At 45.2% G+C, this 26,705-nt stretch overlaps 1 protein-coding gene and 2 pseudogenes across 27 annotated transcripts in view; 2 read left to right on the top strand and 1 right to left on the bottom strand.

Moving 5' to 3' along the window:
* Positions 1 to 26,705, top strand: part of ABI3BP (ABI family member 3 binding protein) — an 860,645-nt gene that overhangs the window by 179,651 nt on the left and 654,289 nt on the right. The window lies entirely within an intron of this gene.
* On the bottom strand, positions 7,805 to 7,923 carry LOC135051661 (5S ribosomal RNA; annotated as a pseudogene).
* Positions 11,469 to 11,587, top strand: LOC135051659 (5S ribosomal RNA; annotated as a pseudogene).

The raw sequence follows: 26,705 nt of genomic DNA, 5'->3' as shown, positions 1-26,705 counted from the left end.
GATCAGACTTACTATCCAGCATGCTTATTCCACGGCAAGTTTGCGATGTCCAAAATCTGTACAGGCCCACTCTACTAGGTCGTGGGTTCTTCCTGGGCAGCGTTCGGGGTGTCTTGGCTTTACAGCTCTGCCGAGCAGCTACTTGCTAAGTTCTACAAGTTCGATACTTTGGCCTCTGTGGACCTTCACATTGGTCAATCAGTTCTTCAGGAACCTCAGCACTCTCCCACCTGGTTTTGGGAGCTTTGGTACATCCCCATAGTACTAAATGGTCCCCAGTATACTCTGGGACGTAAGAGAAAATAGGATTTGAATTACCTACTGGTAAATCATTTTCTCGTAGTCCGTAGAGGGTACTGGGCACCCGCCCAGCGCTTCGTTCTTCCTGCACTGTTACTTGTGTCAAGTAATGTTAGTTCAGCCGTTGCTGTTCCTGTTTCAAGTTTGGTTAGCTTGGCTTTCCTCTTGGGGGGTGGTGTGTGTGTGTGTGTGTGTGTGTGTGTGTGTGTGTGTGTGTGTGTGTTGGTTCGGAATCTAACCACTATCCTTTTCTATCCTTCTTCTCTTAAAGAATGTCCATCTCCTCGAGCATAGTTTCCTAGACTGAGTCTGGTAGTAGGGGCATAGAGGGAGGAGCCAGCCCACACATTAAATTCTTAAAGTGCCCATGACTCCTAGTGGACCCATCTATACCACATGGTACTAAATGGACCCCAGTATCCTCTACGGACTACGAGAAAAAGATTTACCAGTAGGTGATTAAAATCCTATTTTTTCAAATACAGGAGGGCATGTACTAAGCAGTGATAAAGGTGGAGAAGTGAGCCAGTAGAGAAATTTCCCATGGCAACCAATCAGCTGCTCGCACAATTGTATAATATGCAAATTTAAATGTTACGTCAATGCTGATTGGTTGCCATGCCCATGGGCAACTTCTCCACTGGCTCACTTCTCCACTTTTATCACTGCTTAATACATGTCCCCCACAGTCTGTAACATGGCAGTTGTGAGCTGATTGGCTGGTGCTTTATCGCTCTTCACGGCTTAATACATAGACACTTAAGTCAAACTTCTTGGGATGCAACACTGGTGCCAGTGCTAGATCAAAAAACATATGTTGAAAACACACTGTACAAATTAAAATGACACTGAATTAGACCACATGTCTTTTACCTCCAGTTTGAACCTTTCATACCATCCAAGGGGTATAGGTACCCAGGTTTAAAAAACAAACCTGGACTAAAGGGAGATCTCACTCTAATTGTTTCCTACGAGCAAGGAAGTGAGAGCTTGCTCCATGGAACAAGATAATGAAAATGTCGGTAGAGATAGGAGAAAGATATTACTAGCTACCACTGTGAGTTCAGTTATGGCTAATACAAAGGGCAGAATGGTGTACTCCTGCTTTAGATGTTTCCTTACCCCTCTGAGCTACATTGATCAGGGTTATAAAGAAGAATGGGACTCTTGGACTTGCAAATATACAGACCAGAGATCCAGTATAATAGACACAGGGGCGTTTCATTTCAACAGAGGAGGGGGCCAATGTGCACCTCCGGGTTGTCCCCCTCCTCTGCATGGCGCAGTAGTCTCTGGTATTTTGCTGGAGTCTACTGTGCATGTGCAGGTCTCTGGAAACAAGGCGCCCACCATGTCCTGGAGCAGGGACGTGCAGTCAGGGGAGGCAGTGCCTCACCTGTCATTTAATGATTAAAATAATACAAAGAACATATTTTTAACACATATTCTGTGTTATGAATGTGTTTTGTATTATATTATAGTAATCAATTTTGTTGTTCAAATGCAGCCACATTTGTTTGTGAGGCACCGAGAGCGCTGCCTCACACTTACAATATTGAAGGAGCTGAAGCCGTGGGCGGGCAGGGGGCGGGGACAAGCTACGGGCTGTAAAAGCCCATTGAAAAAAAGCATTAGCAGCGGCACTAGTATAAGTGCCTGAGCCAGGGCCGGCCACTGGAGGGCGCTGCAGGAAGTCCAGGAAGCTCTGCATTTGGCTCCCGGCAGTGTCGCACTCATGTAATAATGACGCGACAGTGCCTCAGAGGAGCCGGGACAGCAGGAAGAAGACAGCCATCCTCAGTAAGTACACCGCTGCCAGTACCTGGACCCCCCCCCCCCCCCTCGCCCCGCATGGCCCGAATATTTACTATTAGAGATGGAGACATGCAGCTGTGCACTGTCTCCATCACAGTAAAAAGCCGCGATCGCGTTCGCGGAGCGGCAGCAGCAACAGAGCGGCAAACGGCAGCACTTACTCGTAGCCACAAAAATATCCTGAGGAATAGGATTGGCCCCATAATGTGAGATGAACCAATAGTTCTGAGTGAAGCCTACAAAGTCACTGGGAACTAATGACAACACTGAGGTATGAGGCACTCTGTACCTCGTCCCTCACTGATGTCGCAAGTTCCTAGTGAAACCCAGTCTGCCTACTCATTAATATTGATTCAGCTTATTTGAAAAATTGATCTGTTTTGAACAAATTTAGTAACAGACCGTATGAAAGTTATACAGCAAGTGAATAATAAGGTGTGTAGCACATGACTGGGGGCTGCATAGGCGAGCTGTGATTACTATCAAACGTAGTTTGTCATTGGTATTTTTCATTGCAGTTGCAGGGCCTATAAATGAAATATTGGCTAGAATTGACTTCCATGTGATGCCCGGTTGCACACATATCGGCCACTTACGATATTGCTGGCATTGCACCTTTATGGGGTGAGAGGAAAAACATGCAATGCTGGTTGCAGCTGATGATTTGAATTCCCTAATTTGTCATTTCAGTCAGGTAATCTAGCAGTTCTGCTGTGATCGTTGGCCCTCATTCCGAGTTGATCGCTCGCTACGGGTTTTCGCAGAGCAGCAATCATGGCAAAACGGGGCTAATCTGCGCTTGCGTATGCACCGCAATGCGCACGGGCGTCGTACGGGTACAGTGAGCGACGTGGTTTTGCACAGGTTCTAGCGACGCTTTCAGTCGCAGTGCCGAACACAAGGAGATTGACAGGAAGTGTGAGTTTCTGGGTGGCAGGATGTCTGGAGGGAGCTGCTGGCTGTGCACGCAGCTCCCTTCGTCCTCAGGCTCACAGTTTCAAAGTCAAGTATCCATGCCATGGAGGCAGTGTATTAATGTTAACTTGGAGGGAGTGGTGTGGGGGAGTATTAATGTTCTCTAGGAGCCTGAGGGGGTATTGGGCAGTGGGGGTGTACTAAAGTGTCGCTAGGAGGGGGTGTTGGGGTGTAGTGAAATGTCTCTAGGATGGGGTGTTGAACTGTGGGGTTGTATTTATGTTTGCTAGGAGGGAACAGTGTGTGGGGCAGTATTAATGTTCTCTAGGAGAGTTACTGTGGAATGTACTGTAGGTGTATTAATGCCATTTGGGGTGCCAATATAGTATTGTTGTCTGGGGTAGGGGGTGTCTAATAATGTTATCTTTGAATTGGTGCTGAGTGTATTAATTGTGTGTGTGTGTGTGTGTGTGTGTGTGTGTGTGTGTGTGTGTGTGTGTATATTTATATGTATTATAGGGGGTCATTCGGAGTTGATCATAGCTGTGCTAAATTTAGCACAGCTTCAATCAGTTACTCAGACATATGGGGGGACGCCCAGCACAGGGCTAGTCCGCCCTGCATATCTGGCTCGCCACCCCACCCCAGGCAGAAGTACAAAATCACCGCACAGCAACAATGCTTTTGTACTTCAAGAGTAACTCCCGGCCAGCGCAGCTCCTGTGGCTGGTCGGGAGTTACTCCCTCGCAGACCGGGTCGCAGCAGCTGCGTGTGACGTCACTCAGCCACTGCGGCCCGCCCCCCCCCGCACGGTCCGGCCACGCCTGCGTTGGCGGACCGCGCCCCTAAAACGGCGGCTAAACGGCGCCGTGCCACCCCCTCCCACATAGTGACTGCCTCTGCCTGTCAATCAGGCAGAGGCAATCGCTAGGCAGTGACGGCCGTCAACGTCTGGCATGCGCTGGTGCACTGCGGCACCGGCGAATGCGTAGTTCTGGCCCAATCGCTGCTGTGCGAAAACACTCAGCAGTGATTAAGTCGGAATGACCCCCATAGTGTGTGTGTTATCCAGGGTGCTTTGTGGAAGAATGTGGGGGGGGAGGGGGCGATTGTGCGTGAATCAGGAGTGCCTCACTGGCCACTGACTTCACCGCACGTCACTGTCCTGGAGACCAATTTGAGTACTGCGCATGCACGGCAGACATTTTGGCTGCGATTTTTGCCGCAAGTGCAGCGCCCGCTGCTGGACTTCGGAAAGGTATGTATAAAAATATTGGAGCAATGTGTGCTGTGTGGGCCCCATCTGGATCTATATAAAATGTCACTTGTCATCATGACATCAAGCGCTAGTAATGTACAGTGCTGAGAGTGTGGATGCTGCCAATGAACACATCTGTCTTCCAATGCACTCACTCTTTTATCGCCACTAAATAAAACTTTGACAGGAATCACTAGCATCTTTCATGACCATTTCAGCTAAATTACACATACTTTGAATGCGTGGCTCACACATTTGAACCCAACATATCTTCTGGTGGTTAGATTCCCATACTTCTCCGTTATAGTCTCTTTCAAAAGTATCTGCAAAGTCCTGTCAACGGCAAGCGTCAGCCAACCAGGCAATCGGTAAAATAAAGAGTTAATTGGCCGGAGAGTAATGGACACACACAATAGTGTAGCAGACAGTAATTTACAAAGAAATATCTCACAGCGCTACGTTGTTAAATTCCTTATATTTATGAACAAACCTTAATAGGAATTAAATTATGCTCAGCTGCTGAGTGTCAAATATGCTTGAGTGGGCATATACAAAAAAGAAGGGTCTCCTATTTTAATAGGGGAACAAGCTAAACAATTTGGAAAAGCACTCTGTGCTAATTAATTCTACCAGGCCTTTAAAATAAATGAATTCACATATATTTAAAATATCTATCTTTTATTCAATAAAGCTGATCAAAAAAACATTTTCAGATTACTGTATATATAATAAAAAATGAATTCATACAACAAACTAAATATATACATGAAATATCATACCACTAGAATTCATAAATAAAACAGACTCTATTTCTATTACCGGCTTCTCGTATACTTATGGATATACTAGATTTCAATAAGTGTCTTCCAAAGGGACATTTGGTGACAGTACTATTCACTAAGGATATCCCTGTATATTTCCCTGTGTAATGCCGGACGCCAGCAAAATCCATCAGCGGCTTTCTGGGACTGCAGCGTCCGGCAACTATATGTTGGAGATCGGAGACGTCCGGAGCCTCCTAGCCGCACCCGACCGGCACACAGCGTATGTCTATTTGGATCCGTTATAAGACACGGAGGGTGAGCGCTCACATATGCTGATAGCTCCACTGGACTCTCCAGAGTTTCTCTTGCTATTTGCACAACTAGTCCGCCGAGACTTTTTATCCATTGCTAAGTGAAATTAATCATCACCGGGTCTCACTGCATTTGCCAAGTGAACGGTATAAGGATCTTTGCTGTTCACTAAAATACAAGGATTGTCCTTTATGCTCATTGTGGACATTTTATATTTAGATATAATATATGATTTGATTGACCTTTATTGAAATATAGTATATCCATAAGTATATGAATAGCCGGTAATAGAAATAGAAATAGAGTCTGTTTTATTTATGAATTCTAGTGGTATAATATTTCATGTATATATTCAGTTTGTTGTATGAATTAATTTTTTATTATATATACAGTAATCTGAAGATCTTTTTTTGATCAGCTTTATTGAACAAAAGAAAGCTATTTTATATATATATATATATATATATATATATATATACAAACAAATATAGAAAACCACAGCACTCGCCACCCCAGAAGCGGGGTGCAGTGTCTGCACTCACCACTCATAGGGTGGGGTGCATGCAGCCCATGGCCACCTACCCAAATAAATACAAATAGAGAATTCAGCACTCACCATAGCAAGCTCACTTGTCCTCACAACATCAATAAATAAATGATGGGGGTTTAGTTAGTGAATTGGCCAATGCACGGAAGCCTGCATACCGCTCCACGGTACCCCACCTACATGCAGGTCCTACACTATCACAAAGCCTTAAGAATTAAAACCTGGAAACTGTATCACATAATATAACTGCAAATATGCCCACTAAGTTTAATGTATGCCTGCCACATATCTAGTGGCTTTTAAAGGCATACTAGTCACCTGACACAGCCAGTAAATTACTAAGGAGCAGCTGACGCAGGTTTAAAACAATTGAGATTACACAGGGGTGCATGAAAAGGCCTGTGACCATGGTTATTAAGATATATATATATATATATATATATATATATGGGTACGGAAGGATGAGGTACTTACAAGCGACCAAAGGTGTCGAAATAATAATGTAAAAGCCAGGTGTTCAATAAATAAATAAAAATTAAATTTATTCTCAGAATACAATGCACTAAAAAAAGGGGGGGGGGTGTTATATATAGGGTATATAGTTATTTTAAAACTTGTAAACAATTTTAAAAAATGCAACCTAATCAATAAAATCTGGTATAAAAGCAGCAGAGTTGAGGCTAAAAAGTTGTAACACATATACCAAAAATCAATGAAAGGTCCATAGAAACAAGAGCAATAAGTATAAAAACAAGTACAAAAAATGCAGGATGAGCATAAAAAAGGAATAAAAAATAGGTAAAAATGAGAGAGAGGTAGCTTAACTTCAATAGTGGAGGTATGTTCAGAGTGGTACCCAACGCGTTTCGTCCCTCATGGACTTCATCAAGGGGTAATGAGAGGCTAGAGACAGAGCATATTTATACCTCCTGGCTGTGGGAGGTGTTAGCAACATCACTTCCTGTTTGTTAATTGGTGAGTTGCTGTGGAGGTATTAAAGTACATGAATAAACACCTAGACATGTAGTGAATGGAGTAAGGGGGCCAAATAGTATATTCAATTGTGAAAACGATATTGCATGTAGTCATAATAACGTTTATAACATAAAAGACAACAAAGTCCGTCAACTTCCGGTCCGGGCTGGGTGGAACGTCATCTCCGCCCCACTTCCGCCCCTCTTCCGGTTTGGATTGTGTCCGTTGTGCGCATGCGTCGGCTCGGCACCGTGCGATGCGGATAGCTGATGTGCTTTCACTTCTGTAGACGGCGGCCATCTTTTTGGTTATCCAAGCTTGGTTGTAGTCGGCGGCCATCTTTTTGGTTATCCAAGCTTGGTTGTAGTGCTGCTGCGGGGACCATCTTCAGTGTATTGTCCCTTTGATGGGCGGCGGCCATTTTTTGGGTTGTCAGAGGACGGAATGAAGAGCTGATGTCAGCGATATTAATCTGCTGCAGTTTGCATATGTCAATGTTCGTCAATTATGTTTGGCTGTGGGTACATCTTTGAGGTGGTTTTGCATAGGTGATGCATCTCCCCGGGGGGTACATAAAAACGAAAACGATAAAAGGCATGTAAATAAATAAATAAATAAATAAGGCGTCTGAATAGCTGAAAATGGCATTTAAGAAGGATCATACTCAGAATAGATGGGCTATGAATTAACTAGAAAAGATATATATACATAAAATGTGTAATGTAGTTTAAATAAGAGCGATGGAGGAGCGAGTAGAAATTACGCAGAAGGCGAGTAGAAATTACGCAGGAGGCTGAAGTAATGTAGATAACAACTAGGTCGACATCATGGAGGAAGTGCCCATGGTGATGTGAGCAGAGCATTATCCATGATTTTAAGAGATATCCCAAAAGGCGAAAACTACCTCAGCGCCTCCGGATTTACAACACCCGGTCTCCCAAGGGGGTCTCCCATCCTTGTACTGACCGGGCCCAACCTTGCTTAGCTTCCAAGATCGGACGGTGTTGGGCGTCCCCAAGGAGGTATGGTTGTAATGTATAGGGCTGAGTAGGAGACGGGGTCTCATATAAGCAATGGATACCATGATGAACTCACTACTGCCAAGGAGAGTGGGCGGAAAGGAAGTTTATACATTAATAGTGCAAGAGAGTAAGGTAAACGTATTGGTGCCAAGTTGGCTAATTGGCACTAATGCATCGTGCTTGCGATGCTACCTGGTGATAACCAGGTACAGCTAAATAAGCTTTGTAAAAAAAGCCCAGGAAATAGTGAGCAAGTGCAATACATGTCGCAAAGGAGGGGGTTTCTTTAGGGGGAGACAGGAGTGGGAAGCGTAGAAAGCGGAAGGTTTGTATCACAGGAACGGGGCTATTTCGTACCCTTCGTTGAAGCCGTCCGGCTGGAGCGTGTTCAGTTCGTATATCCAGAACATCTCTCTTCTTGAAAGGAGGTTCGAAAGGTCTCCGCCTCTATCTCCCAGTGCGACCAGTTCAATTCCTTTGTACGTTAATGCCTCAGGATCCGAGTTGTGGCAAAGATTGAAATGTTTGGATACTGCATGGGTGAGGACTTTGTTCTTGATATTCCTGACATGTTCCTGGATACGTATTTTAAGGGGTCTCTTAGTTTTCCCAATGTACTTTAATTTACAGGAACATTCCAGAAGGTAGATCACCGATAGGGTGTTACAGTTGATGAATTGTTTGATCCGATATTCCTTGTTAGTTTTGTCATTGTGGAATGATTTCCTATTTGGATGGAGGTATCTGCAAATGTTACACCTACCACATTTAAAACTTCCCACACATTTAGGCATTATGCTTACGACTTCTGGGTTCCTCAGCATGCTAGGGGCTATAAGATCTTTCAAACTCCTAGATTTTCGAAAGACCATTTTAGGCTCTTTAGTGAGGTAGTCTTTAAGAACAGGGTCCATAAGCAAAATGTTCCAGTGCTTTTTAAGGACATTCTTAATCAGTTTTTCATGTCTGCTGTACGTCGTAATAAACTTAACTGTGTCCTCCTTGATGTCCTTAGGTTTATACTTTAGAAGTTCCCTTCTTTCTAAACCTTTAGTCTTGGTAGTGGCTTCTTCTAGGAGTCGGGACGGGTACCCTTTTTCCTTGAATCTTCCTTTGTACACTTCGAGTTGTTGATCTCTGTCATCTTCCTTCTTGCAATTCCTCGCTATTCTATTAAATTGGGAAAAGGGGGTATTGTCCTTCCATTGTTGACGGTGATTGCTTCTATAGTGGACGTAACTATTCATGTCCACCTTCTTGATGAAATTGCTTGTGATGATTTCCTCTCCTGAATGTGTTAGAACAAGATCTAGGAACTCGATCCGTTCTGTATCTTCATTGGCCGTGAATTTGAGATTCATGCTATTGTCCGAAATGTAGGTTAAAAATTCTTTAAAACTCAACTGGTCTCCCTCCCAAATTAATAAAATATCATCTATATAGCGTTTGTAAAAGATGATATTCTGTTGGTATGGGTGATTAGTGTAAATATAGTCATTCTCTCATTTACCCATGAACAGATTAGCAAAGCTAGGCGCGAAGATAGTGCCCATAGCTGTTCCACAAATTTGAAGATAAAATCCGTCTAAAAATGTAAAATAATTATGTTTGAGTATAAAATTCATGAGCTCGCATAAAAATAGTCTATGATCTTCTGTAATTTGAGGGTCCAGAATTAGGAAGTTGTTACATGCCTCGATGCCCTTTTCGTGTTCTATGCAGGTATATAAAGATTGCACATCAATTGTGGCCCACCTGTAGGTATCTTTCCATTTTAATGGTTCCAAAAGATTCAGAACCGATGTAGTATCCTTAAGGGTGGGCCACAATTGATGTGCAATCTTTATATACCTGCATAGAACACGAAAAGGGCATCGAGGCATGTAACAACTTCCTAATTCTGGACCCTCAAATTACAGAAGATCATAGACTATTTTTATGCGAGCTCATGAATTTTATACTCAAACATAATTATTTTACATTTTTAGACGGATTTTATCTTCAAATTTGTGGAACAGCTATGGGCACTATCTTCGCGCCTAGCTTTGCTAATCTGTTCATGGGTAAATGGGAGAATGACTATATTTACACTAATCACCCATACCAACAGAATATCATCTTTTACAAACGCTATATAGATGATATTTTATTAATTTGGGAGGGAGACCAGTTGAGTTTTAAAGAATTTTTAACCTACATTTCGGACAATAGCATGAATCTCAAATTCACGGCCAATGAAGATACAGAACGGATCGAGTTCCTAGATCTTGTTCTAACACATTCAGGAGAGGAAATCATCACAAGCAATTTCATCAAGAAGGTGGACATGAATAGTTACGTCCACTATAGAAGCAATCACCGTCAACAATGGAAGGACAATACCCCCTTTTCCCAATTTAATAGAATAGCGAGGAATTGCAAGAAGGAAGATGACAGAGATCAACAACTCGAAGTGTACAAAGGAAGATTCAAGGAAAAAGGGTACCCGTCCCGACTCCTAGAAGAAGCCACTACCAAGACTAAAGGTTTAGAAAGAAGGGAACTTCTAAAGTATAAACCTAAGGACATCAAGGAGGACACAGTTAAGTTTATTACGACGTACAGCAGACATGAAAAACTGATTAAGAATGTCCTTAAAAAGCACTGGAACATTTTGCTTATGGACCCTGTTCTTAAAGACTACCTCACTAAAGAGCCTAAAATGGTCTTTCGAAAATCTAGGAGTTTGAAAGATCTTATAGCCCCTAGCATGCTGAGGAACCCAGAAGTCGTAAGCATAATGCCTAAATGTGTGGGAAGTTTTAAATGTGGTAGGTGTAACATTTGCAGATACCTCCATCCAAATAGGAAATCATTCCACAATGACAAAACTAACAAGGAATATCGGATCAAACAATTCATCAACTGTAACACCCTATCGGTGATCTACCTTCTGGAATGTTCCTGTAAATTAAAGTACATTGGGAAAACTAAGAGACCCCTTAAAATACGTATCCAGGAACATGTCAGGAATATCAAGAACAAAGTCCTCACCCATGCAGTATCCAAACATTTCAATCTTTGCCACAACTCGGATCCTGAGGCATTAACGTACAAAGGAATTGAACTGGTCGCACTGGGAGATAGAGGCGGAGACCTTTCGAACCTCCTTTCAAGAAGAGAGATGTTCTGGATATACGAACTGAACACGCTCCAGCCGGACGGCTTCAACGAAGGGTACGAAATAGCCCCGTTCCTGTGATACAAACCTTCCGCTTTCTACGCTTCCCACTCCTGTCTCCCCCTAAAGAAACCCCCTCCTTTGCGACATGTATTGCACTTGCTCACTATTTCCTGGGCTTTTTTTACAAAGCTTATTTAGCTGTACCTGGTTATCACCAGGTAGCATCGCAAGCACGATGCATTAGTGCCAATTAGCCAACTTGGCACCAATACGTTTACCTTACTCTCTTGCACTATTAATGTATAAACTTCCTTTCTGCCCACTCTCCTTGGCAGTAGTGAGTTCATCATGGTATCCATTGCTTATATGAGACCCCGTCTCCTACTCAGCCCTATACATTACAACCATACCTCCTTGGGGACGCCCAACACCGTCCGATCTTGGAAGCTAAGCAAGGTTGGGCCCGGTCAGTACAAGGATGGGAGACCCCCTTGGGAGACCGGGTGTTGTAAATCCGGAGGCGCTGAGGTAGTTTTCGCCTTTTGGGATATCTCTTAAAATCATGGATAATGCTCTGCTCACATCACCATGGGCACTTCCTCCATGATGTCGACCTAGTTGTTATCTACATTACTTCAGCCTCCTGCGTAATTTCTACTCGCCTTCTGCGTAATTTCTACTCGCTCCTCCATCGCTCTTATTTAAACTACATTACACATTTTATGTATATATATCTTTTCTAGTTAATTCATAGCCCATCTATTCTGAGTATGATCCTTCTTAAATGCCATTTTCAGCTATTCAGACGCCTTATTTATTTATTTATTTATTTACATGCCTTTTATCGTTTTCGTTTTTATGTACCCCCCGGGGAGATGCATCACCTATGCAAAACCACCTCAAAGATGTACCCACAGCCAAACATAATTGACGAACATTGACATATGCAAACTGCAGCAGATTAATATCGCTGACATCAGCTCTTCATTCCGTCCTCTGACAACCCAAAAAATGGCCGCCGCCCATCAAAGGGACAATACACTGAAGATGGTCCCCGCAGCAGCACTACAACCAAGCTTGGATAACCAAAAAGATGGCCGCCGACTACAACCAAGCTTGGATAACCAAAAAGATGGCCGCCGTCTACAGAAGTGAAAGCACATCAGCTATCCGCATCGCACGGTGCCGAGCCGACGCATGCGCACAACGGACACAATCCAAACCGGAAGAGGGGCGGAAGTGGGGCGGAGATGACGTTCCACCCAGCCCGGACCGGAAGTTGACGGACTTTGTTGTCTTTTATGTTATAAACGTTATTATGACTACATGCAATATCGTTTTCACAATTGAATATACTATTTGGCCCCCTTACTCCATTCACTACATGTCTAGGTGTTTATTCATGTACTTTAATACCTCCACAGCAACTCACCAATTAACAAACAGGAAGTGATGTTGCTAACACCTCCCACAGCCAGGAGGTATAAATATGCTCTGTCTCTAGCCTCTCATTACCCCTTGATGAAGTCCATGAGGGACGAAACGCGTTGGGTACCACTCTGAACATACCTCCACTATTGAAGTTAAGCTACCTCTCTCTCATTTTTACCTATTTTTTATTCCTTTTTTATGCTCATCCTGCATTTTTTGTACTTGTTTTTATACTTATTGCTCTTGTTTCTATGGACCTTTCATTGATTTTTGGTATATGTGTTACAACTTTTTAGCCTCAACTCTGCTGCTTTTATACCAGATTTTATTGATTAGGTTGCATTTTTTAAAATTGTTTACAAGTTTTAAAATAACTATATACCCTATATATAACACCCCCCCCCCTTTTTTTAGTGCATTGTATTCTGAGAATAAATTTAATTTTTATTTATTTATTGAACACCTGGCTTTTACATTATTATTTCGACACCTTTGGTCGCTTGTAAGTACCTCATCCTTCCGTACCCATTTCTAACCCTCTAGGCATATGTACCAGTGCCTATATATTTTTTGAGGTCCATAAGCTGACGCCCTAATAGCCTATAGGGAGTGTCCTCCAGGTAACATATATATATATCTCTTGACAATTAACTCAGAATACTCTCCTTCCTAATACTGTTGTTTACAAACTTTGATACTACTTCTGTGGCGCTACTAGCTTCCTTTGTACACATATATATATATATATATATATAACCAACGGCAGGTCCGTCTCTCCCAGTATTAGCGGTACTGCGCTGGGTGCCTCCACAGAGTAAGAGACATGTGCAAATAGCTGGTGCGGCACTCCAGGCGACGAAAAAACTCAGAGCCAGTACATCACGTTTAAAGACAACAACGTTTCAATGCCTTTATTACGGCATTTTCATCAGGTGAACCTGATGAAAATGCCGTAATAAAGGCATTGAAACGTTGTTGTCTTTAAACGTGATGTACTGGCTCTGAGTTTTTTCGTCGCTTGGAGTGCCGCACCAGCTATTTGCACATATATATATATATGAATAAACACAAATTCCCAAGTGCGCTAAAGTGGAATGTAATTACACAGTTCTTCCAGCGTTATTTTCGTCGGAATGTAGACTGGAGGGTATTTAAATCTGGGGACCTGTAACAGACACCCCTCACCAAATAGTCACCCAAACAAGAGGCCAACAGGCCAATTAGTAACAAGTTATTTTAATAACGTATACACAGTTCAAAGTATAAAATTGTGTCAATAAAATGCAACTAAAAGAGTACACAACCAACACGTTTGTAAGGTGGAATCTAGATATCCCCTCACCTTTTGCAAGGTGCGAGCTCAACAGGGAGTATCTTTACAGACTAGGTTGTGATTCTCTGACTGACAAATCCAACGCGTTTCGTCTTATTGACTTCATCAGGGGTAACTCTACTCTACACCCCATTGACTGTTCCCAGAATGCACAGCGCCGCCTCCTCCATAACCCCACCAACCTGCACAGGAGCTCAGTTTTGTAAGTTGGTGCTGCAGTAAGCAGGCACTTAACAGAGGGGCTGCTCCAAGCAGCCCTAAGAAAGCTTTTTATGAGGTAAAAAGTGAAGACTTCAAGGGCAGCAGTGGTGGTAAATGTCTTGTGACATTCACTGCTGCAGCTCCAGCTCTCCCCAGCGGCGCTGTACACCCCCAAGCCCTGGTTGCCGGGTACCTACAGCGGAGGCTCCGGTTTTCTTCACGTTAGAAACACACGGCTGGGGCTCTCCAGGGTCGCGTGGCCGGAGGTGGTAAGTGGGTCCCGCTTGCGGGACCCGGTATTTATCGCGATCTGGCGCGGTCAGTGGGAGGTGGGCCACGCGCGCTGGCGGTGGACACTGTGGATACAGGCGACCCCACTAGATCACCAGGGCATGGGCGCAGGTCAGGTTTTCTCTCTAAACCAATTCTTATATCGCCCACAGTACCCGGTGGTTTTGCCAGCAGTGGGGATAAGGCTTAGACCTGAAGCCCCTCCCCCAGCCCCAGGGCGCCATTTCTAGCAAGTGTTCCCGCCCTGGAGCTGCATCTCTGTCTTTTCCACACTCCCTGTCAGTGTCTGCGGCGCCATTATCCCTCAGCTCACTGTTCCTGGGACTGCTTGGGCAAATCCTCCTATGTAAAGCTGCCTGGTTGTCAGTGATGTGCCTTTACATGACACTTAAGTATTCTACCTGCCTTTTTAGTCAGTGTTAGAAAGAAAGAGTGCACTTAGTCAGGGGTTTATAGTACAATTACCCTGTGATATACATCCAGTTCTTACTGTGTACTGTTATATCTATTGTTATATAGCTGTGTAAGCTAGTCCAGTGCAGTATTATTGTCAGTAATAACCTCTGCATTGTACAAACTGTGACTATCTGTGTGTGCATCTGATAGCTGAGTGTTGTCCATTTCGTGTCTTTCACTCAACTTGCTATCCCTATATTCTATAACCTGAGGGGGCTTGGTGCGTCAGGTTTTTATCTAATATAGGATTTTCACAAAGATATACTGTATTACGTATTTTTCTCTGTGATTTAGTCACCATATCTCTCCTTTATCTATGCTGGTGCTGACTACACTGCGCAGGGGTTTGGGTTTAGAGGTATAGTGCTGCTGATAATTGTACTGTGTTACCTCATACTGCAAGTATATCATGTCTGCTTCTGAGGGTAACGGTTCTGGGGCTGAACACACTGCCGGTGTTGCTGAAGCCACAGATCCATATGAGGAGAATATAGCAGCTGTGGGCTCTGGTTCTGGGGGCTCCTTGCCCCCCAGTGGGACTGTGGCAACGGAGGCACATACTGACCCGTCGTGGGCCGCTTTTTCCACGCTTCTGCATACGCTAGTTCATAAACTAACACCCCTATGGGACCCCCAATGCCGGTACAACCGTATGTGGTCCCTGCAGCTAACCCGCCGTGGGCAGACTATTTATCTGCTCAGTTAAAGAAGTTGAACCAGTCCCTGACTACTAAAAAGTCTGACCATCGCTCGCCTAAGTCCAAGGGGTCCTCTAAGCGAGCGCTTGTCTCCTCACAATCCACTGCTGTCACTGACACCTCGTCTGATGAAGACGGCACGTATACTGACCCCACAGGTTCTGACTCAGATATGGCTGATGGGGAGGGTAGTTCACATGTGGATGTTCCTGATCTTGTGGAGGCTATTAAGATAATTCTACAGATTACGGATGATCCCGAGCCATCCGTCTCTCCTAAGAAACCAGATAGGTTCAAGCGTCAGAAGGTGGTTAAACAAGTTTTACCTCACTCTGACCACCTAGTGGATATACGTCAGGAACCCTGTGAAAACCCGGGTACGAAGTTTGTGCCTCACAAGAAAATGCTGGCTTGCTATCCCCTTGCGCCAGAGCTGTCTAAGAATTGGGAAACGCCTCCTCCAGTGGACTCACATATGGCTAGTATGGTGGTTTCCTCAGCTCTGCCTGTCACTACCGTCACGTCTCTAAAAGATCCTACAGATAAGCGTGTGGAGGGTTGCCTGAAAGCGATTTACACCCTCACGGGTGCTGCGCAAAGGCCCACTATTGCAGCTACATGGGCTGCCGAGGCTATTGAAGCGTGGGCCTTTGAGTTAGATACTGAAATCTCCTCTGACCATGCTAGACAATGCTTGTCATATATTGTCACAGCTTCTCGCTATATTAAAGAGGCGGTATCCTAGCAGCCAAGGCCTCTACTACGTCAGTCCTGGCTTGCCGGATATTGTGGCTGAGATCCTGGTCTGTGGATCTGGACTCTAGAAAAACCCTGGAGGTACTCCCTTTCAAGGGAGATATTCTGTTTGGGGAGGACTTAAATAAGATAGTGGCTGACTTGGCTACTGCCAAAACTGCCTGTCTACCAAATACCGCTCCTTCTGTGTCGAAGGCTAAAGGTACGTCCTTTCGCCCCTTTCGCCCTTCAGGTAAAGCAAAAGGTCAGGCGTACCACAAGCAGGCCCGCACTTCCAAACCTGGTAAGCCGTAGCCCAATAGAGCCTGGGCTGCCCGTCAGCCAGCTTCCAAGACAGATAAGCCTGCCGCATGACGGGGCGGGCCTCCCCCTGGGGGATCCCAGGGTGGGGGGCCGGCTTCTAGGGTATACCCAGGAATGGTTGAAGACCACTTCAGATGCCTGGGTACGGGAAGTCGTCACTCGAGGTTACGCCATAGCCTTCAAAAACCAACCCCCTCATCGATTTTGCCAGACAGACGTCCCGTCGGACCAGACAAAGGCAAACACTCTGCATTCGGTGGTACAGACCCTCCTGGATACAGGAGTCGTAGTACAGGTGCCTCTTTCTCAGAGGGGCCGGGGGTACTATTCTCCGCTGTTTCTAGTCCCGAAACCGAATGGGTCCTCCCGGCCCATTCTCAACCTCAAGGCATTGAACAGGTTTGTGAAGGTTTCCAAGTTCCGTATGGAAACCCTTCGCTCTATAGTTCTAGCCTTGGAACCTGGGGACTACATGGTCTCCCTGGATATACAGGATGCTTACCTGCATATTCCCATAGCAGCGTCACATCAGCGATACCTGAGGTTCGCTATTGGCAACCTTCATTACCAATTTCGGGCGATACCTTTTGGTTTGACAACGGCTCCGCGAGTCTTCACCAAAGTAATGGCGGTGGTGATGGTGGTACTCCACTGTCAAGGGGTCAGGATACTGCCGTACCTGGACGACTTGTCAATCCTGGCAAATTCCCCAGAACTTCTCCTGTGTCATCTGGATATGACGGTCCGGTTTCTACAAGCCCTCGGGTGGCTCATCAACTGTAAGAAATCCTCCCTGGTCCCTGCTCAGAGCATGGTGCACCTGGGAGCGCTATTGGACACTCACAACCAGCGGTTGTTCTTGTCTCAGGAGAAAGTCCTGAAGCTTCAGGACAGGATTCATTGCTTCCTTTCTCGTCCGCAAGTGTCGATACATTTGGCAATGCAGGTGCTGGGCCTCATGGTCTCAGCATTCGAGATGGTGGAGTATGCTCAATTCCACTCTCTCCCCCTCCAGAGGCTGATTCTAGCCAAGTGGGACGGCCTGCCTCACTGGATCAGATCTCACATGATCTCATTGACTCCGAAGGTCCGTCTGTCGCTACTTTGGTGGCTCCGGGGCCAACAGTTGTGCAGGGGCCGTCCCTTTTGGATATCCAACTGGGTCCTGTTGCCGACAGATGCCAGTCTAAGAGGTTGGGGCACGGTGCTGGAGCAACACTCCCTTAAGGGTCGGTGGACCAAGGAGGAGTCTCTCCTCTCGATCAACATTCTGGAATTGCGGGCGGTCTTCAATGCGTTGAACCTGGCCCAGCATTTAATTCAGAACCGTCCTGTTCAAATACAGTCGGACAACGCCACCGCTTACATAAATCATCACGGTGGCACTCGAAGCCGTTCAGCAATGAAGGAATTCTCACGGATTCTACGTAGGGCGGAATGCCATCTATCGGCCATATCGGCAATATTCATTCCGGGAGTCCTGAATTGGGAAGCAGACTTTCTCAGTCGTCAGGACGTGCATGCCGGCGAGTGGGGCCTTCATCCAGAGGTGTTTCAACTCCTAGTGGAAAAGTGGGGTCTTCCAGATGTAGATCTGATGGCGTCTCAAAACAATCACAAGGTTCCAGTCTTCGGAGCAAGAACAAGGGATCCTCAAGCAGCATTCGTGGATGCGCTGGCGGTGCCGTGGAGGTTTCGGCTGCCGTACGTGTTCCCTCCGGTGTCACTCCTGCCCAGGGTAATTCGGAAGTTCAAGCAAGAAAAAGAAAATCTGCTTTTCATAGCTACGGTGTGGCTCAGACGGCACTGGTTCACAGACCTGCAAGGCCTATCGTCAGAGTGTCCACTTCTGCTTCCACAATGGCCAGACCTCCTCGTTCAGGGCCCCTGTGTCTACCAGGACATAGCCCGGCTGTCTTTGACGGCGTTGCTCTTGAAGCTTCCGTCTTGAGGGCTAAGGGTTTTTCTGAAGAGGTCATTAAATTATGTTGCGGGCCCAGAAACCGGCTTCTGCTCGGATTTACTATAGGGTCTGGCATTCCTACTTTGTTTGGTGCGCATCTAATAATTATGACTCTTCCAAGTTTAGTACAGCCAAACTTTTTGCTTTTCTGCAGCAGGGCCTAGATTTAGGCCTGCGTCTGGCCTCCCTCAAGGTTCATATTTCTGCCTTGTCGGTGTGGTTTCAGAGAAAAATTGCGACTTTACCTGATGTTCATACTTTCACTGAGGGTGTGTTGCGTATCCAACCTCCCTATGTCCCGCCTGTGGCTCCTTGGGACTTGTTGGTGGTTTAGGAGCCGTTGCAGGAGCCTCCGTTTGAACCCCTGAGTTCAGCTGACCTTAAGTGGCTTTCCCTTAAGGTGGTGTTCTTGCTGGCTATTGCCTCTGCTAGAAGAGTGTCGGATCTGGGTGCCTTGTCTTGTAGTTCCCCATATCTGATTTTTCACCGTGACCGGGCGATTCTTAGGACTCGTCCCGGATATTTACCTAAGGTGGTTTCTTCGTTCCACCTTAATAAGGAGATTGTGGTTCCGGCCCTTGTCTCTCCTGATCTGTCTCCCAAAGAGAGGTCTTTGGATGTGGTACGGGCTCTCCATATCTACGTGAAGAGAACTGCTTCTGTTCGAAAATCTGATTCTCTCTTTGTTTTGTTTGGATTTCACAAACGTGGCTGGCCTGCTCACAAGCAGACCCTGGCCAGATGGATTAGAATGGTGATTGCACATGCTTATGTGAAGGCTGGTCTATCAGCTCCTACTCACATTACGGACCATTCTACTTGGTCTGTTGGACCTTCTTGGGCGGCCCAACGTGGTGCGACCCTTGAACAATTGTGCAAGGCGGCTGCGTGGTCCTCCGGGAACACGCTCATAAGGTTCTATGCCTTTGATACTGCTGCTTCCCAGGATGCTTCCTTTGGACGCCGGGTTCTTGTGCCCGCTACAGTGCATCCCCTCCCATAAGGAACTGCTTTAGGACATCCCCATTGTCCAGACTTGTGGAGCCCAGTGTACCCCGCAGCAGAAAATGAGTTTTATGGTAAGAACTTACCTTTGTTAAATCTCTTTCTGCGAGGTACACTGGGCTCCACAAGGCGCCCACCCTGACGCACTTAGCTTCTTTGGGTTGGTATGGCATTAGCCGCTGACACTTCTTTTGTCGTGAGAGTGAGGTGTATGTGGCTACTAACCGTTGTCGTCTCTTTTCCTGCTACTGCATTGGGCTGGTTAACTAAAAACTGAGCTCCTGTGCTGGGAGGCGGGGTTATGGAGGAGGCGGCGCTGTGCATTCTGGGACCAGTCAAAGCTTTGAGCCTGTTGGTGCCTCGGATCTAGATCCTACTCTACACCCCATTGTCCAATCCTTGTGGAGCCCAGTGTACCTCGCAGAAAGAGATTTAACAAAGGTAAGTTCTTACAATAAATCTCGTTTTTAAATACCATTCCAGCAACAATCCCTTTACAACTTCCTTGGCTAGAAGAAAAATACCGTATATACTCGAGTATAAGCCGACTTTTTCAGCACTTTTTTTTGTGCTGAAAAAGCCACCTCGGCTTATACTCGAGTCAGCGTTACGAGGGACACGGAGAGCGCAGTGCGCGGCTCTCCTGTGTCCCTCCTGCATCTCCGGCGGCAGCGGCGTTTGTGTGTTAAAGGAAGTGCACGAACCGGCACTTCCTTTAACACACGCCGCTGCCGCAGGAGGGACACAGGACAGCCGCGCGCTGCGCTCTCCGTGTCCCTCCTTCAGAAGTCAGCGCGGGAGCGACGGAGGGTAAGTATCTAGCACTGTGGGGCATATCTGGCACATCTGGCACTGTGGGGCATATCTGGCACTGTGGGGCATATCTGGCACATCTGGCACTGTGGGGCATATCTGGCACTGTGGGGCACATCTGGCACTGTGGGGCATATCTGGCACTGTGGGGCATATCTGGCACATCTGGCACTATGGGGCATATCTGGCACTACTGTGGGGCATATCTGGCACTATGAGGTCTAGGCTTATACTCGAATCAATAAGTTTTCCCAGGTTTTTGTGGTAAAATTAGGTTCCTCGGCTTATATTCGGGTCGATTTATACTCGAGTATATACGGTACATGCAGAGTACTCAACAAGAGAATTCAACTCTTCAAACTTCCTTTGACTTTGACTGTCACCAGCACTTCAGTAGCTAAATGATTATAAATTGGCTTATTGTGGATACATAACCAAAGCTTTCTTCATTGCTCGTCTTTAGACTATTTTTTGCTGTTTACATTCGTAGACAAGAAGGAAAATTATACCTACTGTATCATTTAGGTTTTTTTCTTAAATTTACTGACACCTACAGTAATAGTTAATGGGGTTTTTTTTTTTGTATTATTTGCTATATAGAAAAATGTTTACAAACATTTCTGTTGCTTCTGGTTTGTTTAGGTGTGTGTACATGTGACTCACAAACTTAGCACATATATATCCGAACCTGAGACTGCACTGACTCCCGGGAGTTTCGGGGGTCAGGAGGGCACCTGTACCAACGCTTCACCCTGACCAGTCTGAACACCGGTAGAGACAGCGTGTGCGGAGTCCTATTGCCTACCCTAGCTCCTGTTTTTCCCCCAACCTAGACCTGCATAGGTGTACCCTATACACGGTGTGGGACCTTTAATCACCTTTCCAACCATCATCCGCTACAAACACATACTTAAATACCAAGACTGTAATTTTTCTCCCTTTGGGATTATTTCTGGAGCTAACCTATATAACTTTGACCAAAAATAGAGAGGTGGGACGCCACCCTCTAGTAGTCATTTACCATCCAGGAATTAGGGTGCTCATTGTCACATTTTAATATTTCTTCCCCATTCTCCCACATATGCATATATCCCCCTTCATTCTTGCTTTTTGTGTTCTTTATATAATTGTGCACATTTACAGATATCTGTTTTATCCTACTGCTCTATTATTAGTAATTAAAAAATATTTTTTGCATACAAATATATTGCACCCATTATTTATCAGGTGCGATTGCCAAATTTAATATTATTAGCACATTTATACGACTTATCCAGAGCTGAATGTATATTACACCCAGCATACGGGCTTAAATACAATTTTGTATGTGCCACTTTTTAGCCCTTTTTCGTACATACAAGTATCTAACACCACAGGATGATAAAACCCATAATTTGTATATTAGCGATAATAAGACGTACTTCTGCAACAGCTGTACCTGTAAAAAATATTATACATACTATTTGAATTTAAAGTTTGAAATATTTAAAGATAAACAGTTGCAAATAATGAAAAATTCAGTAGACTTGCATGTACAAAACTAGGCTGACAAACCCATGATTGGTGAAGGTATTTTCCGAGAACCAAGAATCATTCTGCTCTAGTCCAGTTTCAGGAGGTATTTTCTGTATTACAGTCTGGCTCTCTAGCATGTTGTTTCAATACACATTTGATTATTCAGTTCTTTTTCAAACAACAATGTGCTTAGAAATGTCCAAGGTTTGGAAATCAGTTAATGCTTAACAAAATGCACAGCTGAAAATAATTTCAGTTTTTAAAATTGTATTATGGAATGTTACATTAAAATGAAGAACTTCATCAGTAGCCACCCACAAATCCGAATTTTATTTATTTATATATATACTCGGTTCAGTGGCGTAAGTTCGTCACAATTGCCCGGAAGCAAGATAAATATTGGTGCCCCCCTATTTCCTATATTAAGATAAATATATGTATGTGTATGTATGTGTGTGTGTGTGTGTGTGTGTGTGTGTGTGTGTGTGTGTGTATGTATGTATGTATGTAGAGTGTTTTGAAAAAAAATTATATACTGTATTTATACACTTAATTGTCTTTTATTTTAAATCACACATTTCTTAGCAGTCATGCACAGGATTAGAACCCATGACCTGTTACACTGACAGCAGACACTTTACTGATGGAGTTATTTGCTCCTGTAGAGGAAGCATGAGAATTCTAACTATATGAAGTTACGTGTAATTGTCAGAGAAGTAACTTCATATAGTTAGAATTCTCATATTTCCTGTACAGGATCAAATGGCTTCATCAGTAAGGTGTCTGCTTCCAGTGTAATAGGTTGTGGTTTCTAATCCTGGGTATGATGCTTGTAAAATGTGTATCTACAGTATAATAAAGAGGGTGTGATTTGTAAGGTGCACGGAGCAGTGAGGAAGTCGGCCACTGAAATGATAGCAGCAGCTATCAATTAATTTAATTCAATGGTGTCACAGAATGGGAGGAGAGGTGCCCCCCTTCAGAGCAGGAGCCCAGCGGCAGATGACTCCGTTGCCTCCCGGAGTTCTGCCTCTGACTCGGTTTAGAAAAATGTGCCAAAGGAGCCGGGTGCATTTATCTGGAGCTCCAGAGTTTCCCTTATTTTTTATTTTAGTTAATTTTTTCAGGTAGTACTGGTTGGCAACCAGTCTACCTGCTTCGTGGGACTTAGAGGGGGGACCAAAACCAACCTCCTGAGGGTTAATGGTTCATAATCCCAGCTGACAGGACACTGAGCTCCTGAGGTGATGTTTCACACACCATACTGTGTGTGCCCACGCCAGCAGCTAGCCATCACCCTCTAACCAGGGACATGCAGTCAGGGGAGGCAGTGCCTCCGCTGTCATTAATGATTAAAATAATATAAAGAAGATACTTATGACACACATTCTGTGTCATAAGTAATTTCTTTATCTTATCCTAGTCATTTTAAGCCTAAAAAGTAGTTTGGGAGGCACTGATAACAGTGCCTCCCGTTAACTATAGGAACTCGTTTAAGCTGGAGGGGTGGGGCCAAGTACTGGGCTGTCAAAGCCCATTGAAAACCGCAGCTGAAAGCGGCACTTATCCAAGTGCCTCGTTGACAGGGAAAACCCGCCCCTGTCAGCGAGGCAGATGTGATTGGACAGCGGATCCAGTGCTGGATCCGCTCGTCCAATCACCCGAAGGGGCAGCAGGACACGGCGCTACTGTGGAGCTGTCACCACAGTTACAGTAGCGCGTCGGAGTGAATAGGCAGCGGGACCCGGAGTTGAAGCCAGTGCCGGCCGCGTAGACAGCAGACCGAGGAGGGTGCTGCTGCGGACCTACATCGCCGCAGCCGCCCGCTGTGCCTGGATGCCGCTGGGTGTCCGCCTGCTCCCAGCCCTCCCGCGATGCTATGGAACTGGTGGAGGCAGTGGTGGATTGGCCTCCCCACTGTCCTCTGGGAAGGGTCCCGCGTTGCCACCAGTGCATGAAATCCAGCCCCAATCCACGGTGTCAGTGTGGAACAAGAGACCCTGAAGGGGCCATGGCTGCCCGCTGCTGCACTACTGGAGCAGGTACCGCCGCCAGCCACCCGCTGCTCACCACCACCAGCTGCCCACCGCCGCCCGCCGCCATCACCTGCAACAAATGGCAGTCAGAGGGACCTCACCACCGCTGCCCATTGGTGCCTCCGCCGACCACAGTCAGGTAATGTTCCCCTGCTGTCACCCTCTCTCCCTGTCGTTACTGTCCCTATTGTAACTCTCTCTCTCTCCCTGCTGTCACTGTCGTCACTCTCTCTCTCCCTGCTGTCACTGTCGTCACTCTCTCTCTCCCTGCTGTCACGCTCATCACTCTCTCTCTCCCTGCTGACACTGTCGTCACTCTCTCTCTCCCTGTCGTCACTCTCTCTCTCCCTGTCGTCACTCTCTCTCTCCCTGTCGTCACTCTCTCTCCCTGTCCCTGCTGTCACTCTGGCTGTCCCTGCTGTCACAATTTCAGCTCATTCAGTGTGCTGTAATGTGAATTTTGGCTCATTTAGTGTGCTACAATGTGAATTTGGCTCATTCATTGTGCTACAATGTGAATTTCGGCTTATTCAGTGTGCTCTAATGTGAATTTCGGCTCATTTAGTGTGCTACAAGGTGAATTTCGGCTCATTTAGTGTGCTACAATGTGAATGTCTGCTCATTCAGTGTGCTACAACGTGAATTTCGGCTCAGTGTGCTACAATGTGAGTTTCGGCTCATTTAGTGTGCTACAAGGTGAATTTCTGCTCATTCAGTGTGCTACAATGTGAATTTCGGCTCATTCAGTGTGCTACAATGTGAATTTCAGCTCATTTAGTGTGCTACAAGGTGAATTTTGGCTCCTCCTGTGTGCTATAATGTGAATTTCGGCTCATTCATTGTGCTACAATGTGAATTTTGGCTCATTCAGTGTGCTGTAATGTGAATTTCGGCTCGTTCAGTGTGCTACAATGTGAATTTTGGCTCATTCAGTGTGCTACAATGTGAGTTTCAGCTCATTCAGTGTGCTATAATGTGAATTTCAGCTCGTACCGTGTGCTATAAGGTGAAAGGGACACGCCCCCTTTTGGGTGACCACGTCCCCTTTTCTGGAGCAGGCGCACGCCTTCGGCGTGCATAATTGGGTCCTTGTCTTTTCCATTACCCCACTTCAAAATTTCCACTTCGACCACTATATATATACAGGTTGAGTATCCCATATCCAAATATTCCGAAATACGGAATATTCCGAAATACAGACTTTTTTGAATGAGAGTGAGATAGTGAAACCTTTGTTTTCTGACGGCTCAATGTACACAAACTTTGTTTAATACACAAAGGTATTAATAATATTGTATTAAATGACCTTCAGGCTGTGTATATAAGGTGTATATGAAACATAAATGAATTGTGTGAATGTAGACACACTTTGTTTAATGCACAAAGTTCTAAAAAATATTGGCTAAAATGACCTTCAGGCTGTGTGTATAAGGTGTATATGTGACATAAATGCATTCTGTGCTTAGATTTAGGTCCCATCACCATGATATCTCATTATGGTATCTAATTATTCCAAAATACGGAAAAATCCGATATCCAAAATACCTCTGGTCCCAAGCATTTTGGATAAGGGATACTCAACCTGTATATGTATATATATATATATATATATATATATATATATATATATATGTATATATATATATATATATATATATATATATATATATATATATATATATGTATGTATATATATATATATATATATATATATATATATATATTCTCAGTGCCTCCCCAGCCAGTGACCTCACCACATGCCACTGCCTCTAACAGATGCCGAAGATCGTAGGTGCGGTGAGTGAGTATCCCCGGTGCGGTTTGGTGACATGTCACGCGGCGGTCACGAGCTGCGGTGCCTGCCATGGACTATACTGGCTCAGCGGGCTTTATGCTCCACAGTGCTCACTGTCGGTAGGCTTTGTGTGTACTGTATATCATAAATTCAGCCAGTATAAGCAATTTAGTGGGATCGTGCGCCATTACAGGGGCGGGGCTTCCTGGAGAGCGGGACCAGAGGCGGGAAGGTGCCATTTCCTGCTGCTGTGGATCATCAAGGCTGCATGCATGCTGCTCCTCCACGGACCCACGCTGTTACATACTTTGTACTGGTACCAGGGGGTCATAGCAGGGGGGGAGCACATCAGCGGTAGCGCTGCTGCACATATATAAGGTGATACACATATTTTCACGTGCTGCAGTGTTCTGTGTGCTGGTCTCCGTTTCTCTGTGTCACTCCAGGGGCTCTCTAGGGTCTGTGTGGAGGTGTTTTTCAGTGTGTTTGCGCTGTACTACAGTTGTGTAGAATATGTCTGTTGACATGGTTATGAGTGCTGCTTGTAATTCTACCCCTTCTTCTGCGGGGTCCCTCATGTGCGAACAGTGCTCCTTATCTCCACAGGGACACAGTTCAAAGGCACCTGACTGGCTAGATACTTTTAAGAGCATGATTCACAATGTGAATTCAGAATTAACTGCAGCTAAGAAGGAGAGACAGGTGTTAAAACAGTCTATTGATTGTATGGCCAACGCAGCAGATACCAGAAAGGCTCCTCAGCCCCCTCTGTTGGTTTCACATAAACGCTCACTGCCACAGGTGCTCCAGTGTGATTCTGATTCTGACCAGCCTGATGTGGATGATGATGATATGGATGAGGACAGCTCTCTGTCCCCTGGGGTGGAGGCCCTCATTTATGCTGTAAGAGAGGTTCTTCACATACCTGATCAGGAAGCAGAACCAGATGAGGAGTTGTACTTTAATGTTAGACCCAAGACCTCAGCCACGTTTCCTGTGTCTAAGGAATTAAACACCCTGGCCAGGGAGGCATGGGT

Source organism: Pseudophryne corroboree, chromosome 2 (genome assembly GCF_028390025.1).
Source record: "Pseudophryne corroboree isolate aPseCor3 chromosome 2, aPseCor3.hap2, whole genome shotgun sequence".
In the NCBI taxonomy this organism is placed as follows: domain Eukaryota; kingdom Metazoa; phylum Chordata; class Amphibia; order Anura; family Myobatrachidae; genus Pseudophryne; species Pseudophryne corroboree.
The sequence above is the reverse complement of the archived record's forward strand: the minus strand, read 5'-3'. Positions and strand labels throughout refer to the sequence as shown.